The 7,309-nt window shown below is 37.9% G+C and overlaps 1 pseudogene; it reads right to left on the reverse strand.

The window, feature by feature from the left end:
- Positions 1-6,569: 6,569 nt before the first annotated feature.
- On the reverse strand, positions 6,570-6,728 carry LOC121133746 (annotated as a pseudogene).
- Between the last annotated feature and the right edge of the window lie 581 nt (positions 6,729-7,309).

The raw sequence follows: 7,309 nt of genomic DNA on the forward strand, positions 1-7,309 counted from the left end.
ACAAAATAATCCCTATAGTATAATACCACCACCTAGAGTTACATAGGCTAAAATTTTAGAATTTTTGCATTTTTACTATCTCTGGGTTATTGAGTGACTATTTTTAAGTCGTTCCAAAATTAAAATACTTTAAGCGAACCTTAAGTGTTTTCCAAACATATTTATGGAATCATCACATTCAATATCTTCCCAAAATACAGACGCCCTTTCTAATTCAGAGAGGCTATGGCTGTGAACCCTCACAGATGCATCACATGAATAGTACTGACCCTACTTAGTGAACATGTGTCGCCATCCATCTTTCTCTGCTCTTTAAATGAAGTTTGTGTACAAATGAGAGAAGATTTGTTTTTCTAATAGAATGATGTCTACTGAATAATCAGCATCCTGTCATGTCAGGCTAAGTATTTTAGTCCCCTGAAAATGTCTGAATTCAGTGAATATTTTCATACATTTATAGATTCAATATCCAGAAGCAAATAACCTTACTACTCTACAAATTTAAGTTGAACGAGGGGAGATTTGGTGGGACAGGTACCAAAGCTGAAAAAAAAAAGGTACAAAACAGATCATAAACACACTGCCATGTCGTGATCTGTAACGTATCTTTTATCCTGAAGGCAATGGAAATTCGATAACTGTTTGTTCAATGTAATTGATTTACCCACTTAGGACGAGTTTGCTTCCTTAAGTAAATAAGACTAGTAATAGAATATCTAACAAAGGCCCTTGTAGAGACATTCTTTCTTCAGGAAGTATAACTTATCTTCATGGCTGAAATTAGATGAAGCCTGCTGATCTAATTTATTCAGAATTTCTAATGAGCTAATCAAAAAACTTATGGCTACAAATTTTTATATGATGTTTATATATTTAGTATTTATGCATCTTGAAATCCACTCAAAAGTTTTAAAGCTTTAGGTAAGAATTTCTGACTTTTCCTAGAATATGGACCCATCCATAATAGTTCAACCTCCTTCTCTTTTGTATAAACCACACCCATAGTTCATAATATATGTGACCTGTTTCTTGTTCTTAAGAAGGAATAGTATGCTCAAAATTATGGTACAGTCCCAAATGTAGTATCACAAATTTTTAACATTTTAAAATTTCTGATAATATCATAGTTGTATTTTCCTTAGTAACTTACATAATTATTTTTGATTTTACTGAAAGTAGATTCTTTTCTTATAGAACATGTCATGTATATAGTTTCCTCTGCCTCTACTCCTCCCAGTTCATACCAACAACCCCTCCCCTCCAGATCCACTCTCTTTCTGTCTCTCATAAGAAAAGAGTAGGCTTCTAAGAGATAACCACCAAAAATACAATATAATTAAAATGTAAATGACATATAAAGTGAAAAAATAAAATATAATAAGGCAAAGCTATCATATTGAAGTTGGACAGGCAACCCAATGGGAGGATAAGAGTCCCAAGAGCAAGCTCAAGAGTCAGAGATCCACTTGTTATCACAGTTAGGGGGTCCATAAAAAATTATAAGCTAATAGCTGTAATATACCTGCAGATCCATGCAGGACCTGTGTTTGCTGCTCCAGTCTCTGGGAGTTCATATGTGCCTTGCATCATTGATTCAAAGGGCCTCGTTCCCCTGGAGTTTACCATCATCTCTGATTTTTACATTCTCCATGTGATTATCTGAGCTCTAAGAGGAGGAATTTGACAGAGACCTCCCATTTAGACTCTATCTCTGCATACTGTCTGGCTCTTTATCTCTGCCTCTACCCCATCTGCTGCCAGAGGAAGCCTCTCTGATGATGATTGGATTAGGCACTATTCCAATAATATGGCAGAATATTGTTAGGGGTCATTGTATTGGTACTTTTTGTTGTTGTTGTTTTTGACCAGTAGTGTTTGGATTTACCCTAGGTCTCTGGGTTATCTATTCTCTGGTTCATGGTTACTCTAGTAGTGTCATGTATGAGTTTGTTTTGTGGAATGGGCCTTCAGTAAAATCAGACATATGTTTGGAATATTTGTTTAACTAGACAAAGATGTGTTAATTTGTTTGTGATGCATTTGTTTAGTTATGTAAAGATGTGTTGATGTTTCACCTTGTCTGTCCAAGGCACCTGATTGGTCTAATAAAAAGCTGGATAACCAGTAGTTAGGCAATAGAATGATAGGCAGGACTGGCTAGTGGGCAGAGAAGAGAGAAGAAGAGACCAAGAAAGAAAGAGGAGATGCCCAGGTCCAGCCAGCCAGGTAGCAGTTACCAGCCATCCAGACACAGAGTAAGCAGGGAAGTAGGACACACAGAAATAAAGAAAGGTAAATGGACTCAAGGCAAAACCAGATGAAAAGAAGAAACAGGCTAAAATAAGTTATAAGAGCAGGTAAGAAATGAACATAAGCTAAGACTAAACAATTGTAAGACTTTGTGTCTTGATTTGGTGCCAGTCTAATAACATGCTACAGACCTTAGTTGGCTACCCTTGCCGTAGCGTATTTTACAGAGGACACATTGTAAGCCAAAGGTTTTGTGGCTGGGTCAATGTCCATGTTACCCTTTTACTAGCCCAAAGAGTACCTTCTCACACCAAAGACACGAAAATATATGGTTTTGGCTCCATGTAGGCAATGGCTGAACTTATCCATGTTCAGTGAGCTGTGTGGGTGTTTCACTCAGTAATAGTTTCCAGCCTCTCATTTTGCAGAGAGCAATCCATTGTCTTGGCAACAGCCTGGGTTGTCTGGTATTTTCTTGGGAACCCCTTGGCCAACAGCTCATCTGAATACAAGCCAGTCCTGCCACTGAGAACCTTACCTGGAAACAGGAGATGGCCAGTTGTGACTGTATCACCCATTCCTGGGAATATTCATCAAGATCGCCTTAATAGATTTCAGGTAGTTTCCCTTGTGTTTAGGCGCCACTCCTTCCTAAAATATCACAATTCCATCCATCTAAGCCTGAATTCTTTACATCCCTCTCATCTCTGCCACTACATACCTGATCTTCCCTACTCTCGTCTCCACTAGCCCCCGGTCAGCCCATAAAATCTATTCTATTTTACCCTCTCAAGGAGATATATGCATACACCAATACCCCTTCTCTTTACCTTAGCTCTCTGGGTCTGCAAACTGTAACTTGAGTATCATTAAATTAATGGCTTATAAGCACTTATAAATAAGTACATGCAATATATCTCTTTCTATGTCTAGATTACCTTATTCAGGATGATTTTTTCAAGTTCCATCTATTTGTCTGCAGATTTCATGATGTCACTTTTTTAATAACTAAGTAATATTCCATGTATAAAGGTGCCACATTTTCTTTATCTTTACCTATCACTCTGTTGTGGGGCATCTAAGTTGTTTCTGATGTTGGGATATTATTAATAAAGCTGCAATGAACATAACTGACCAATTGTCCCCTTGTGATAGGGTAGAGCATCTTTTGGGTACACGTCCAAGAGTGGTATAGCTAGATCATGAGATGGATCAATTTAAAACTTTCTGAATAGCTGAAATATTGTTTTCCCTAGTGTCTGTAGGAGTTTATATTCCCACTATCAATGGAGGAATTTTTCCCTTGCCAGCATGAGTTGATACTTGTGTCATTGTTCTTAGTCTCTCTGATGGGTGTATGATGGGATCTCAAAGTAGTTTTGATTTACATTCTCTGATGGACAAGGATGTTGAGCATTTCTTTAGGTATTTTTCAACCATTTGAGATGTTTCACTTTGTTTAGGTCTGTACTACATTTTAATTGGATTATTTGGGGAAGGGGTTTTGAAATCTTTTCTCTTGTTGTCTTTATATATTTTGGATATTAGTCCTCTGTTGAATGTGGAGTTGCTATAAACCTTTTCCCTTACTGATGGTGTCTTTTGCCTTACAGAGGTTTTAGGGTTTCATGAGGTCCCATTTATTAATTGTTTATATTAATTCCTGCACTATCAGTGTTTTGTTCAGAAAGTGTTTTCTCGTGTCAATGTGTTCAAAGCTATTTCCCACCTTCTCGTGGATCAGGTTTAGGATATCTAGTTTAATATTAAGGTCTAAATTTAGCTTAGATTTTGATTTAAAATAAATTTCAGCTGAACAACAAATATTTAACTGAATATTAATGATTTTATGAATCATGTAAATTAGTAAATTTGCTTAATCAGGATTTTAAAAAGTAACAACCAACTCAGTATAAATCATATAAGTTGAAGAAGCAGAATGACAAGCTGGCTGGGAGCTTCAGTTGGTCTGTTTTACAGAAGCAAGGGAAAGGTATTGACCAATTTGGCTACATGCAATTGCTGTATTGTCAAGAAAATCATCAGTAGAATTCCTGAACTCATCAAAGATGTTGAAAACTCAGATACTTGTCTATTCAAATTTACGACTTAGGGTCTTGATTTCCCCTCCATTCCCATAAAAATAAATCACTGGGATATCTTGGTGCCAAGGACATAAAAATGTCAACTACTTTTTTAAAAAATCCTATTGTTGGTTGTGAGCCCCCAAGCCAGATGAGGAAAGGTAGAGTGTTATTGTCCATACTTGGGATGGCTCTCAGAGCACAGCAGGAGGAGGAGTGCCCCCTACACAAATCAAGCCTGGGCTCACTCAACTCCATAGAAACACAAGTGATGTCATGTTAGAGTCGGTTAAGCTTCTGTCTCCCTGCCAGAAAATTAGCTCTGCAGAAATCATATGACCATCAGTCTGCCAACATATATGCCTGGAAAGTGTCTGCCTCCACCACAGAGCTCTCTCCCTGCACTCCCTCCCCCGCTCCTTTGGTATTTAAATTGGTGCATTATTAACGTTTGCCTGACTTCAATCAGGTCACAACATACAAATCAGGTGCATCCCCTTGGTCTTTTTGTGCCCCACCCTGTGACTCAAGCTGTGTAAAGCCAGTCCATTACTTCAATAATCGAGCTGTCCCCTGACACAGACTCCAGAGGCGTTTCTGCCTCTGGTGCTCACCTCTCCTCAAACTGCCAGTGCACGAAGGCCAGCTGGGGATGGGAGACCCACAGGAGGTGATGCTGAAAGTTTATCCAACTGCATAGGTGCTTTAAAATATTTAAATAGTGTCCAAATTGATGGTGGCTCTAGTACATTCTTTTTATGGTCATGTGGGTTTTTTTCCCTCCTGTACGTTACTCATTTAAACTCCCTCATGTAATTAATGTTTATAAACTATATATCTTTTATCATTCAGTTACTTCATACTATTTTTGGAAAAAGTATGCAATGGTCCTCGAAGGGATAATACAGTGCATTTGTATTATATTTCCCAGCCTTCTTATAACCTCCATCCTTCCGCTTTGACTTCAGGAACCACTTCAGCAAATCTGTCTGCTATGAGTGCTCTGTCTTGTTAAGGATATAGAGCCTCCTATCACACATCAATTGCGGCTGTCAGGCTTTGCTTACAAGGCCTAGCCAAGGTGGGAAAAGCCACTCTGATTGGATGCAACGGGGAAAGAGGATAGAACAGGAACATCATCCTGTCCCCATTCCCATGCATATACCTTCCTTCTCCCTCTTTCCCTCTCTCACCCTCTCCTTGACAATGGATTGGATATGACTAGACAGATACCTCATATTCCGGCAACCATGCTTCCCCAACCATGGTGGACTGTTCTCTGACACTATGATCCAACATAAACCCTGCTTCTTTAAATTGCTTTTGTCAGGTGTTTTGAACACAGGGTTCCTGTATCTGGAAGCCAGACAGCTTTGTGAAACTGGAAGCACCAGGACATGGTGTGAAAGGGTGCAATGACTGAAGAATGCTGATTCCTATTCCAATAGTACCTCAGACAGCAAAGGTTTAGTAGTGGTCATAGCCCTCAAGACTCATACCCCTTGTGAGTCAAACCCACAGAGTCACAGAAAAACCAATGGTCTCCCCTCCATCCTGTCACATTTAATTTACCAGTGTATTCTGTAGACCTCTGCAACTCTCTCTGGTTCCGTGAAACTCATTCAAACTTTTTAAAAATAGATCTCAAATGAATTTTATTTACAGTCTCAAGTGAATATATTTTCTGTTTCCAACCAGGATCCATGTTGAGCATTTATCAATTTCTAACCCTTTACAATAACTTTCTGTAATTTAAAAATACATTTCGTTATTTTTGTTTCCTCCCCACATTATTTTTATTCAATTTCAGCCTATTAGAGGGGTAAAAGAAAAAAAGACATTATGTGTATTTGATAGAAATGAAATAATTTCACATAATCTTACCTCTTAGGGAACACAAAAAAGACCTCAGATGACAAAAGAAGACATTAAAAATTAATAAGGCCAGTCAAGCACTCTATAAGAGGGAGAGAGGTAGGAGGAAGTCAGGTAGAGGTATGTCTGTAAATGCTGAGGTTGTGTACTATAAAAGTGACACTGAAATTCAAAACCTGCACAAGAAATCATTAATTTATTTATTTGTAAAAGTCAAACCACAGGAATTAACTTCAGTGATCTTGATTATACAACGTTGGCTCTTGGGATTTCCTTATTACTTTTAATGATACAGATTCAAAATTTGCAGCTTCTCCTTTTTTATTTTTTCATTGATTAAACCCAGTTTCTGACAGTATTACAACACAAAGCCAATGCCTGACTTTATAGAGAAGACTTCCATTCTCTCTATCTCTAAAGATTAATTTAATATATTTTCCTCAGATAGAGAACACATAGATATTAAACTGATAAAACCAAATATTACATTTGATGCTAGCCCAGGGGATGAGAAATGATGAACCACAGCTTTGATCTGGCCATAAAGGGCCAGGTTTAACCTTTTATTAATGTTCAAGTCTATTATTGTGGCACTGCCTGAAATAGGAAACATATAGAGAAAAGCTTAATAATACTCATAAGATAAACTTAATACCCCCAGTTAAAAGTAAAGGCACAGAACTAGCTACAGAAATGGTTAAGCATATACTTGTGTCTTGTAGAGGCCATAATCTCAACTCCCAACATTCAATTCAAGTGACTTACAACTTTATATAACAGGGAACCCAATGCCCTCATCATAACTCTGTAACACTTGCCCTCATATGTGTGCATTTCCATACATCGAAAACATGACATAATTTGAGTCAACTAGAAACACAAAACTTCTATCAAGAATTTCCACTACCAGATTGCCTATAAGAAAACCTATGGGTCACTCTCTTGATTAATGATTGATATGGGCAGGCCCATTTAAAAAAGGCGGGAATGCCATCTGTGGGCAGGTTGCATGTTGTATAAAAATGCAAACTGAGCGACTTAATGGGAAACTAGCCTATCAACAGTGTTTCTCCATGGCCTCTGCTTAAATTCCTGCCTCT

Source organism: Mesocricetus auratus, unplaced genomic scaffold (genome assembly GCF_017639785.1).
Source record: "Mesocricetus auratus isolate SY011 unplaced genomic scaffold, BCM_Maur_2.0 Super-Scaffold_100023, whole genome shotgun sequence".
In the NCBI taxonomy this organism is placed as follows: domain Eukaryota; kingdom Metazoa; phylum Chordata; class Mammalia; order Rodentia; family Cricetidae; genus Mesocricetus; species Mesocricetus auratus.